We start from the raw sequence: 14,053 nt of genomic DNA on the forward strand, positions 1-14,053 counted from the left end.
CCCCCCCCCCCGTAACACCTGACATAACTCCTACGGTTTTGTGGCGCAAAAATTTTAATTGGTGGCGCACTCGGGGCGCAATTCAGTGGGCTATAGAAAACTCAAAAATGGAAATCTCAGAAAAACTCTTTGAAGAACTCTTGGAACTCTAAGAAATCTTAGAAATCTTCTGCCAATCATAGAGCTCTCGAGAGGTTTTGGAAATCTGGGCACTCCCAGCAATCTCAAAGAAATCTTAGCACTTTCTATGCAAATTCTATTGAGACTTCCACATTCATAGTTTTAAGATTTCCGGATTTCTCAGTGAATAGCCAATTGATTATATCTTAATGGCGTAACGGAATTTTTAAAGAATTTTAAGACATACTAAATTTGTACTGAACTTTAAAGGATGTGAGGTGATTTTTAATGGGGTTTGAAGATTTAAGGGATTTCATTAGATTTCACAAGCTTTAAACAGATTTGGGCAGATCTTAATAGAATCGTGGATTCATTTTAAAGTATTTTTGAATAATATAAAGGATTTTAAATAATTTTAAATCATTGTATCGGGTTATAAAATATTATGAGACATTTTGAAGATTTCCAGCTTTCCAAAATATTTCACGGAATCTCAAAGTATATACAATTGTTTCATAACAAGTTTAGGGACTTTACAAAATTGTCCAAAGATTTTAAATATGAATATGAAATATTACATAATGAAAAGAAATTAAAACATATAATTATATAAAGTGTATAATCTATCTAAAAAAGAAATACTGTTTCAATTAAATGTTTTGAAAATATTGCACTCATTTTTGTTGAAACGTGATTCGCTTTTCATTACTGGAAATATTGTTATCCCTAATTTGAGAGTAATTTCAACTTTTTTCACATTTAAAAAACATAAAAAATACATGATTTCTAATCGTAGATTTTAAATTCTTTATGTCTTACGGTCCAATCGTAAATCGAAAAAATAAATATGAGTCAAAAAAACTTGTTCTTCGAAACTCAGATATTTATTTAATAGAAAAACTCCTTTTGAAACTTCCTAACGTTTCGGTACACATGCCTACCTTTTTCAAAGGTTCTTAACCTAAATAATTATATTAAAGATTAGTAATTTTAGTCTGAACAAATATGATGGATAATTACCTAGATTTAAATACATTGTTACCTGAATTGATGATAATTTAAAATAGTCAAACAATGTAAAATAGGTAACAATGTATGTAAATCTACGTAATTATCCATCATATTTGTTCAGACTAAAATGACTAATCTTTAATATAATTATTTAGGTTACGAACCTTTGAAAAAGGTACGCATGTGTACCGAAACGTTAGGAAGTTTCAAAAGGAGTTTTTCTATTAAATAAATATCTGAGTTTCGAAGAACAAGTTTTTTTGACTCATATTTATTTTTTCGATTTACGATTGGACCGTAAGACATAAAGAATTTAAAATCTACGATTAGAAATCAATAAATATCAACGGTCGAAGAAAGGATTGATTTGTTTCATCAAATCATTTTACAATAAAAAATATATTTTTAAAGTATTTCCTGGTGAACTATTTATCAAGGTAGAATTAAATTAGACTATTTGTATATTCCGTAATGTGATAAATTTCACTTGAAAACTTGATATTTTAAGGGTTGACATATTTTTGAAGGAGAATACGTTTAAGGATTTTTATCCATATATGACAATTAGAATCAATATTTCAAGATTTTCACTATTCGTGAACAGCGACGGAAAAATATTCTTTTGGTTCGAAATTCAACTACTTGGTTGAAAGTGAAACTACTTAGTCTGTGTTTTGTTGAAAATTTTTTTTTGTAAAAGAATATTAGTCTTTTTGGAGACTAATTTACCTTTTTCGTTAAACATTCATTTTTCTTAGCTGAAAATTAAAATTTCGGTTGAAAATTCATTCAAAAATTCAAAAGTTATTTTTTTTTTTACTTTAAATTTGATTTAAATTTCAAGATTGATCTTTTTAGTCGATTTTTTTAATTGATCTATTTGCTTGATTTTCAAAGTTTAAAATCAATTTTTTTTAAATAGTCTTCCTCAAATTAAAAATTAAATTATTTTTTTAGAAAATCCACATTTTTGCCGGTTAATGCAACTTTTTGTATTTAAAATTCCTCTGTTTGATTTAAAAATTAGTCTGTTTTGATTGAGTATTGAAATAATTTGTTGGAAATTTGTATTTCTTGTCTTATCCCCACCATTTTTTGCAAGATTATTATTTTTTGTTATTTCATAAATAATAAATACTATGAAATACAAAAAAAAATTATTTATATTAATTTGTATTGTAATTTAAAAAATGCGTGAGATAAAAATAAATCGAACGAAAATTAACAGTCGAAACATGTTTCAATTATCATATTTATTTAAAATAATTAAAGAGAGTGAACGTACATCAAACCTCAAGAAAGTCTGACTCAAAGTACTTTTTGTTTCTGAAAATCATATAAATTCCGTATAAATAGGGATACTTTTTGAATTTAAAAAAAATCGAGTGAGACTGGATATGGATTAAATTAGAAAAATTGTTATTTGCGGGAAAGTAAAAATTGCACTTATAATAAAAGTTATATTCACCTATAAAATTTAGGACAGCCGCCAAGGTGAGGGCCATAGGGTAAAAGGTACTCATTTTTGTACAAGTGAAAAATAACTAATTACTTTAATAATAATAATAATGTAATTAATAAATTATTTATATATTAAAGAATTATAGCTCGTTTTATGGATCACAGTGTCGTTCAAAACATTTTTTGAGTTTTTAAGCTTCAGTACTAAATCTCCATAGTACATCGACATGTTCAACTTGAGGCCATGATATTTATTTAACAGATTAAACATTAGGAGCTTAGATTGAACAAGGTTACATTTTATATACGCGTAAAACTCTTCTACTCCTGCAGTTTATAACACAAACTAAGGCTTTGAAATATAAAATTCTAACAAATTCAGAGAATCATGTGACTTTATGAGCACTTTATGGAAAGATAAGCTTATTATTTTATCGAGGCATTTTGTCGAGGATTGTCTTGAACCTTGTTATAAACGTTATTCGCCATTTTTATAAATGCGTGACCTAGTCTAAAGTCATACACTAATAAAACTTCGGCAACTTGTTGTTGTGTACACAGCAAAGATATGGAACCAAATAAACTGAACGTTAAAATTTGGCCTTATGTGTGTCCATTTCTCAAATGCTCCGCCTTATCCAAACTGTATCGATATAGAATAATTCGTACATTACATTGTGTACATTATTTGCTTTATCTAATATAGAGAAACACAGCAGTTGATGTGTCAAAATTTGACTACCAACACTTGAAAAAATGTTTCAAATATAAAAAATATTTATATTGCTTGTGTAAATCGTCCTCTCCAAACATGAGTTGTGACAACACAACATTTTTTCACTTACACAAAAGCTGTTTAATCTCTTTCACTCATCTTAAGGAGCTTCTTTAGGCTTGAATTTTAGTCCATGTATTACACAAACAAGATTTTCTCCTACAATTATGAGTTGTTTGATTCAGTATTTTAAATACATCATATAAAGGTTTAAATAAAAAAATCAGAGATTTTTCGAAGAATGGTCTCCATGGGGAACGGAATAACGGCCTGACACCTTGCTCAATGAAACGGTGGAAGGTCCCAAAATGCTATTTTTTCGACTCTACTGTAAAAAGCGTAAACCTAGGTAGTCCAGTCACCTGGTACTCTAATCTGTTAATTTCTGGGGCAGTCATTTTTTCTCTCAAGTACTTTATTTAGGGGTGTATAATAAGATGTCAGGCTCTGTGAACAGGATTTCGTCCGGGAACACGGAAATTTTTGTTGAAAAGGTGCGAAATATCACATTCCTTTCGATTGGTGCTTTTCTGTGCATTTCAGAGGTAGCAATGTTCTTACAAAAATTAAAGTAGATAAAATTCTGCTTAAAGCTAAATAAACGTTGTTGTATCACCAATAGTCTAGGAGTTACGTTCTTTCAAAGGACGTTTTTAGGCCCAGGCCTAAAAAGCCACTTCTGTCCTATTTTGCGATTCACTGTTCAATTGTTCAAATAAAGAATATTGGCGCTAACAGAACGTCACAGCATCTATAATAATAATAAACCTTACGTTTATTTTTGCCCCTTCAGATTCATATTTTCGCAAAACTGAGCGAGACCGCGAACAGTTGAAAGACGTAGCTGCCTTTATCTTAAAGCTAATAACGCAGCATCCAGCACTGCACCCAGCATCCAGCACAACACGCAGCGCCGAGGAGCAAGGATTGTACGGTCTTTAAAGTAAGGGAAAACTGAGTTAAAGAAAATAAGCATAAGAAGTTCGAAATATTGTACAGAATAAATGTTTTGTGGAACAAATTTATAACATTCTTGAATGTCATAAATTTTGTATGCAAACTATAGTTATCCTTAGGCTTGTGGTCGTACACACGGTTATGGCGTTCCCTGGCCTCTGTGTTCCACAAAAAACAAAAAACTTACCTTGAATTAGCCTTTTGTGTACTCGCTGTAGCACGATTGTGCAAGTGAAAGGCTTACGCAAAGAATTTGTCACGAAATATTAGGCTAACTGGCATTCCACGTTTATCGGAAAATTAAAATTGAAAATTATACAACGGATAAGAACTCAGACTCAACTGACATACTTAAAAATACTTCCCTGAAAAACCGCAAAATGACGCAAACAGGCTATACGTCACAGTCCCTTGAACCATGCATCAGACAATGGTAAGCAGCGTGAAGATACCACACAGACGCTAGAGACAGGCAAACTTCCGCTTAAGGAAAACAAGTCTTCGAAAATTAAGGGTGTGAACATGTCCGGCCAGGCAAGTGAACCTTTGGTAGTCACGGCAGCAGCGTTATAACCAGTAAAGGCAGAAGCTTCATCACCAGTACGGGCAGCTCCCCCACCAGCTCCGCGTAGACTCTTGTCTAGCTTTAGTTCTGCGAGTGAAGATGCGGCCAGTGGAGTCGTTGAACCATCGCTAGTCATGGCGGCACGTAGGCCCACTTTTGGAACAAAATCGCGTGGCACAGATTCGGATACAACCTGCCCAGCTTTTGCACGCCCGATAGTCACAGCTGTAGCTGATACTATTTCGGCCAAAGACAGAATTCACACAATGGAAAACCTTAGCGGACACGATCATATAGACATAGAAGATTTCCTTAGGACCGTCAAGCGCGCGAACCGCAGATGCAGATAACCCGATCTGTTATTATATTTTATAGTGGCGAAACAAAGAACGAGACATGCACAACGCGCTATTTGCTACACACAAATCAATTCCTAAGATCAATCATACGACGCGCTACGTCAAAATTTATCCAAAGTAGGTTCGGTCTCAGCGTATACTCCAAATTAAAAAGGTGCCAAAAGGGTCCCACAGAAACCATACCAAATTTCAATTTAAGATTTCGTTAAAATGTCAACAAACTTAAATATACTGTACAGAGAGAGCATACTAGTCCGATGGCACAAAAGATAGCAATTATTATCGAAGAAAAGGAGTGCACTAAGAGGTATTTACTGAAAAATAGGACGCGAAATAGGGTTACAGGTTAAAACTCAAAAGCCCTCTCACCTCAACGTAGCACAAAATTATTCTGCTGAGATGGGAATGTGAGGACACAACCCAATCTATGATCCCGGCAATTGGTAACAAAGCCAGCTAATTCTACCAAATTTAAACCACCCCAGTTTAAATATAATCAGCCTACTCGAACAGTCTCTGGTAACTGCCATAAGTGAGGAAAGGCCATGCATTTCATGAGCCAATGTCCAATGAACATTCCGCAAAATTTTCCACATTATGTCTTTCCGGGTCGACCACCACAGACAGTTCTAATTGTCCGGGAAGAGAAGCAACTTTATTTAGAACAAATTGAAAATGGGCCAAGAAGAAGTCAACCAGCAACTTAAATACGAGGATACATACGAGTATCTGCCATATCCGGAAGACTACAGTCAATACGGGGAATAAGGGTAGACAGTTCAGAATTCCGATTATTAGTCGACTCTGAGGCAGCGAATAAGTTGGTGAAATAAAATATGCTCACGAAAGACAGCAACACTTTTCCCCTTAAAAAGAATTTTATAATATCAAGCGACCGTCATCAGTCCCAAACGACAAACTATTCTAATTACTTAAATAAAAAACAACTTCCAAGAAGATTATTTGTATCCATACTAGTCTACCCGATAAAACCGAATATAAAAGCAAACCTCCTACCCAAAACTCGACTTGATCACGTAGAACCGGCCATGGCTGACCTAATTTGGAGAATAATCTCCCAATATACAGATCTGTATATACTGAATAATGATCATACGAGGTGTGTTCAAAAAGTAAGGTGACTTTTCAATTTTCGCCGGCTACGGACATTCAAGTTTTAAATTTTTTGTTTTGTTGTGTTGGTAGACTCGTTACGATCATATGTTCATAGTTTTGACTATATAGCTCGTGTTGTTTTTCTGGCAGAGGCGTAAAAGGTACAAGCTGTTCCAAGAAGGCCGAGAGGATGTCGAAGACGAACCTCGCCCTAGACGTCCCAGCACGTCAACAACAGATGAAAACGTTCAAGCAGTGGAAGACATGGTGTTGAAAAATTGCCTAATTACCATCAGAGAAGTTGCTGAAGATGTTAGGATATCGGTTGGCTTATGCCATGCTATCTTTTCGGACGTTTTGGGCATGAGACGTGTGTCAGCGAAATTTGTTCCAAAACTGCTTAATTTTGTAAGTGCTTGTGAAAGACTTTCTGACCAAAAACAGCACCACAGTCATGCCTCAGCCTCCATATTCACCGTATTTGGCCCCTAGTGACTATTTTTTTTTCCCAAAACTGAAGAGACCCATGAAAGGACATCGATTTCCAACGATTGAGGAGATAAAAATTGCATCGCTGAAAAAACTCAAGGCTATACCACAAAATGATTATCAGAAGTGCTCCGATGATTGGAAAAAGCGTTGGCACAAGTATATTATATCTGAGGGGGATTGCTTTGAAGGGACAACATAAATATTGAGGAATAAATGAATATTTTTTGAGAAACCCATAAAGTCACCTTATTTTTTGAACACACCTCGTATACCGTGCACCAGCCTTACAGAACACGAGATAGTTCTTAAATCAGGCAAAACCGTAAATATTAAATCTTATAATCCCCCTGAATGTCATAGATAATGCGTGAAAGAGCACGTAGCCAACCTATTAGAACAGGGAGTGGTACGACACTCCAACTTCCCTTTCATCCCTCCCATATAGGTGGTACACAAAAAGGCCGAAAAACTGAGACTGGTTTGCTCAGGCTCCCTTCAAATGCCAATGAATCCTACCTTCATTAAGTATGCGGCTCTCTCTAGCAACGAGGGCCACTTTGAATACACCCGAATGTCTTTGTGCCTAAGGAACGCGCCAACCACATTCCAGCGAATGATGGACCATGCTCTGAAAGGACTAGTGGGAAACGTTGTTTTGTTTATTTGGACGATATAGTAGTTTTCGGATCAACTATACAACAGCATAACGAGAATTTTAAAGTACTACTGGATCGTTTGCGTGAAACAGGCAGGAAACTTTAGCCTGATAAATATACTCGTAGGTATTTAAGACCTGATTTAGAATATCTCGGACACTTTATCGCAGTACATAGTATTAAACCAAACTCAGAAAATATCTCAACCGTCAAAGATCTGAAGGACGTTCAATTCTTCTTAGGACTTGCAGGTTATTACAGGAAATTTATTTTAAACTTCTCGCGTATTGCCAAACTACTTAAAGAACTAACTAAAAAAAGTAATCGCAGTACAAAGACAGGACGGCCACCCTTATTATTTTATATCCAAAGCACTTAATGCAGCCGAGCAAAAGTACTCAACCTCAGAAAAAGGACTCCTTGTGGTCGTATGGGCAACTCAAAGTCTACGCCAATATCTCTTAGCAGAATCTTTAGGATTCAGAACGATCACCAGACACTAAAATGGCTCCATAGTTTTAAAATCTCTCTTCAATGTTACGAAGATGAAGATGAAGCGAAGAATGTTCCCGATATCTGACCTACTTCAAGAGCCGAAGACCCAGCTGATCTGTCATCTGATGATTAAGAAGAGGCACCCCTTAACGAAAAAATGCCCTATACTTCAAACGATGATTCGAGAACTAGCAAACCCGCTCTTGAACCAGCCCCCAGAAGGAAACATAATTGAACTATCGCTCGACTACACTTTCCAGGCCCAACGATTCCACCTTTAGAAAAGATTAAAATTGAGCAATTTCTACACTTTTTTTAGCAAAAATTACAGTAACTACCTAAATGTCCACAATTTCTTCTCCATTACCAGCTAATTAACTACGGACGAATAGCAGGAAATCCTTAGAGAAGCTCACGCTTCAATAGCCAACCAGCATTTCGGTGCAAATGAAAGTATAATGCAAAGAAGGCAGCTAGGTTATTAGAAGAACATGGACGCAGACGTATTTGACTTTGTCAAAAAATGCCTAGTCTGTCAACTGCAGAAAACTACACGGATAAAAAAGCAGGCTGAAGCGGTTATACCAGCCACCCCGATAGACCTGAAGATTGAAATGGACATCATTGGTCCATTACTTAAAACTATCAGAGGAAATAAGTACATATCTAGTATTCAGGATTAACTGTCAAAATACTTCATTTTGATTCCCCTTAAAACAACAACTTCTGAAAAAATAATAGAAAATTGTTTTGACCATTCGACTTATATCTTTAGAGCACCCAAAAATATACTCACGGATCAAGGTGCAAACTTTGTGTCAGAACTGATACAAAAGTTTCAAACCATTTTTAGAATGAAGCACACTAAAAGAACAACATATCACCTTTAAAGTAATACAAATTTAGAAAAAGCATACTCGGTACTAAAAGACCTCTTAAGGAGTTGTATCGAGGATACTTAAGCCGAATGGGACGTAGTACTCAAAACCACCACGCTAGCTTCTAATACTACCAAAAACGATAGTCTAGGAATCAGCCCGTTTTAAGAACGTTTCGGAAGAAATAAGGCAAATCTACCCTCAACTCTAGTGACTACTCCCAATCTAAAATATCAAGACTTGCTAGACCTGTGGAAACATAGGCATGAAAGATATCAAAGGAAAATGAAGGAAAGAATGCAGTTGCAAAAGGAACGGCGTAAGCGCTACCAAGACTCAGAGATAGTGCTGCATTAACCAATCTACGAAGTAGGGCAAAAGTTTTCATTCATTAACTAAATTCCTTTCCATAAATTTTAACACAGTTGAAAAGGTTCTGCGATGATCCCGGAAAATTTGTATAATAACAACTACAAAAGTCTTGAAGGAAGGTTTACCCAGAAAAGTCAACTTGCGAACGTACTCTGGGACACTTCAAACAAAAACACCAGGAGATTGTTCATCGAGTGGAAACTTAAGATTGCAGGTAACCTCATAGACGAGCTGAATATAGACTTGGATACGCAATTTTCGCGATTAGTTTCAGTAAGCACGGGGTTGTTTATCCTCAAATGTTGAAACCTCAAATTATAAAGGAAAATATTGCAGAATTTGAATTCAAGCACAAAACTAGGTATCATTTTGATAACACGGAGGAAAGTTTTCAACATATTATTGACATAAGCGACATTTCCATCCTCATTCCTCAACCCGTCCTGTAATCCGAAGAAATGACCATACATAGCTTTATACCGAGCCCCTAAAGAGTCTATGACACCTATGTTTTCTTTATGCCCGATCATTAGAAAAATTTAAAAGTATAGCTGAATATAAAATCCGCGAAAGAAAACAGCCAAATTACATGTTATTTAACACCACAAATTGTGATAGTAGCTCACTGAAGAAAGGACAGATCTTATACAGTCATTCTATGTTCCTGCCACATAAGGAAACTTATAACCTAGTTTTATTACAGGCGACGATTGTTAAACCTACTCCGATCAAATAGACGTACCATTTAAGGGCAGCGAAAATACAACTCGCATAATTATTGATAAGGTAGATTTCCAAACCCCCTATAATGTTAATGAAATAGACCCGATCCGAGATAAATTAATCAAATTACCGAAAATGATAAATTTAGACGATCCTAGACAGACTCGCCTCAGCTTAGACGATACAACAAATTTACTGAGTACAATTCGGTCTAAGAGACGGTCGTCGACTTGGAAAGAAAAAGCAACAAATTTGTTATTATTCACTTTAATTTGATTTATGACTAAAAAACATGTATCATATGCAATCTATATGCACAAATAACTCATGATAAAATGAAATGCCCATTCTGTTTCATAAATATAACATTTAGATTTATTGGTATGAAATTTATAAATTAAAACTATACTGCTAATCACTCTTTCTCTGTCACACGGTATGTTATAGTAAGAACATCTTGTTTCGCAGAAGATGAGAAAAGTCTAAATGCTAAATGAGAATTTGGAAAAGTCGATGTTATGTCAGAGTCTACCATCCATTTGAAAATAGTTACAGCTGGTAATTTTTCCTTGTCTTTGTGTTCAGTTTGAATCATGGAATAAACTGATTCAATTTAGAATCTAATCTGTCTTCCCAATCAGCAGTAAAATTCGACTCGTTTATTGGCGCATCTTTTTACTTCCTTTAAATCAATATCTCGTAACTTCCCGAGAAGGATCCGTGAGGAAAAGCCTAAACGACAAAGCGCCCGCCCAATAAGTGTTACGCTCCGTGAAAAGGCCCGCAAATCAGAGAGCCACTCGCTTCATCTCGATGGATGTATGTATGAGTACGCCCCTACTCGCTCTATGATTCGCGGGCTTTTTTAACGGAGCGCGACTATCATTGGGAGGGCGCTTTGTCGTTTGGGCTTTTTGTCGCGGATCCCCTGAGAAAACCATAAAGTTCTGTATTCTCATTAGAAGCAGAACTTCTTTTTTAAGTTTGTGCACCATGACTGAAAACCTTCCAGTTTTGAACTTTTCTCTACCCGTTAAACTTGAAGAAGTTCAAATACTGCCATCTAGTGCTTTCCTTCTTTCAATTTTAATTCGCTTATTTTCATTCTAATAATGCTAACTAACAAATCTAAACAAATTCATGGCCGTTTTTTCAATTTCTTCGCACTTATCTGGCAAATGTTCCAAAAAATGGATTAAAAAATTTGATAGTTTCATTGAAGCGTCCAAGAACCTCATTCCAAAATACAATCATGATGACAATTTCCAGTTTTCTCATTTGCTTTTGAAGAACGAAAGCCTTAAATCGAGCATCAGGCTTTTCATCGTTACTTTCAACAAACCCTGAAAGATGGGCATATATCCCTTCGTAGTTTGAAATATAACAGAAGTAGCATCATTATGTCAAAACCATCTAGTTTTCGATAGACTTGTGAGAGAAGAACCAGAATGTTTCACTAATAATCCCCACCGATCTAAAGCTGTGAAAATGCGAAGAAAAAAGCATAAAGCCCGTATGCAAATTCGAAAAAGTAATAGCTTCATTGCAAATATATTGACACTGTTTATTCTAAACAAATCTTAAGAGGGAGCAGTACATGGAACATAAAAAGCTTATGGGTTTGAGTCTGCAATAAGACGAAAGTATTTTGCCTCCATTAATTATGTAACTATGTGACAAAAGACTTTTTTGGCTATCAAATTAATAAATTCTTCACATATAGTCTTTGACAAACAAAGAGGCCTTGCCCCGACCTTTAGCTAGTAGTTCTTGTGTAGTAGTAGTGGAAGCTTCTAATGTGTCCCCTAAGGGTTTACATTTTTCTTACACCTTCTCTATTCCTTTACACACCCTCCACACACTTACTTGCTGGTGGAAGGGGGACCTACAGTTTAAGGTGGGTTCCGAACCACCAAGAGCAACCGCCTTAAGCACTTAGAGAAAACCTTTTTCTGTAGAAGTACCGGTTCCACGACTCTCGGGAGATGAACAACTCCCTTTCTAGGCTAGTGTTCACCGCATAGGCCACCGAGACTCTTCCAGAGTGCGAGGCGGGAATCGAACCCGCAAGTCGAAGGAGTGGGTCCAAAGCCTACGCTTTAGCCCCCACGACCATCGTCCCACTCTAGCAGTTCTTGTGTTTAACACTATTTTCGTGATCAGTACATTTCTCATGCACATGTTTCCAGTCAGAGGAAATGCCTTCAAAAAAGTATTTTCGTGATTCTTGGAAAATGATTTACAAGCATAACAAAACACGTTTCCATTAGATTCAGAGTATATTCTTGATTAGCCAAAATTCGTTTAAAAAGCTTCAGAGTTAAGGATCTAGTGAAATTTTCATGTTAATGCTGGCAAACAGAAACAGAAAAATTACTATTTTTGTTTTGAAAATATTCATTTCCTTTATCTAGGATAATGCTATGAACAGTATCATCATTTATGCGTCATAACCATAATGCTAGATCTTTGGTCAGCTCATTTATAATTTACAAACGTACATAAATAAATCTGTTCCATGTTCCATTGTCTGTAGTTCAGGATTTTCAACAGCGCTGTTTCAAATTTTGAATTCATTTTGTTGATCGCATATTTTCAAGCTATTATTCCTTTCTTTCTTATCTTTATATTCTGCAATTGATATGTACTATTTAACCAAAACGTAAGAATCATATTATTAAATTTGATCTAAAGTTTCAAAAATCTAAAGGGTTATACCCGACACTTTTTTATTTTATTTAAATAATTTATGAACTGGCCTTAAATATATTTTCCTGATTTGAATTGTAAGTTAGTCAGAGTGTCTAAGAAATTTTCATTTAGTCACCCTGATGCAGAAAAACCAGCAATTATAACAATAAATAAACTATTATGAAGCAAATGACAACTAATTTTAAAAAAATTATATTTTCGAGAAATTATTTCCATCCAAGAAAATAGGTTAATGAAAAAACGAGAGAATTTAGGAAACTTCAGACGATCAGTGAAAAATCAGTGTAGACAACCTTATTCATAATTAGTTTGTATTAATAATGACAGATTGAGACACTTAATACTTCTGCATATCTCTGATAAAAGGATGGAATACGGTACGTTTATGGAAAATAAAATAAACCTAAATAAAAACAATATTGAAAATAAACAAATTAAATTTTTAGAAAAACGAAACAAGTGCAATGACAAAAAATTTTACAATTTCTCTAAATTTATCTTTAAATGAATTGATCGAAAACTAGTTTACCTAAAAAGTGGAAACAACCCTAATCTCCTAATTACGTGTAATTTCCAGAACTCTTTTATTTTTATCAAATTCGTTGAATTCCGTAAAGAATTTTTTAACCTTTCTCGTTAAAAGAGTTTTTACTTGGCTCAGAATTTCGTATCATTAAGGATTGAAATTATACTTTATGGTATTTTACGCCCTAGAAAGCATATTTTTGTAAAGAATATTTAATTAAGCTTTAAAGATAATAAATTCGATTCGAGTGAAAATGTATTAACTATGCTTTTGGCTATTTCTGCACTAAAATACAAAAAAATCCAGATTTCTTCTAAACATTTTGTGAATAATATAATTTAACATAAAAGATCGCATTATTTTATCAATTTTCTCTTCCATTTTCGACAATCGAAAAATGATAAAAATTGATTAAAACTGCAAATTTTCATAAATATTAATGATGACTTTCTGTAAATTAATGCGAATGATTTCATTCAGCTTAAACATCTGGTAACCATTTTTTCTCTTACTAACAAATAATTTTTACTTAGAAAAAATTGTCTTTTCATTATCTGGTTTTATTAAAAAATCATTCATAAAAAAAATCATTGCATAACATTTTAATTAATCTGGTTCCAGGTTTTTTAGTAGTGTAGCTATACTATACTATATTATACAAGATACTTATATTTAAAAGGATTTCACTAGATTGCAACCAATTTTAAAGGATTTCATAAAAATTTGGTAGGATTTCATAGGATTTAAATAATTGAAAACTCAAGATACCTTCTTAAATAATTCAATTTATTAAACATGAGTTTACATTGACAACCAATGACCCAAGAAATTAAAA

This window comes from Belonocnema kinseyi, chromosome 1 (assembly GCF_010883055.1).
Source record: "Belonocnema kinseyi isolate 2016_QV_RU_SX_M_011 chromosome 1, B_treatae_v1, whole genome shotgun sequence".
Taxonomy (NCBI): domain Eukaryota; kingdom Metazoa; phylum Arthropoda; class Insecta; order Hymenoptera; family Cynipidae; genus Belonocnema; species Belonocnema kinseyi.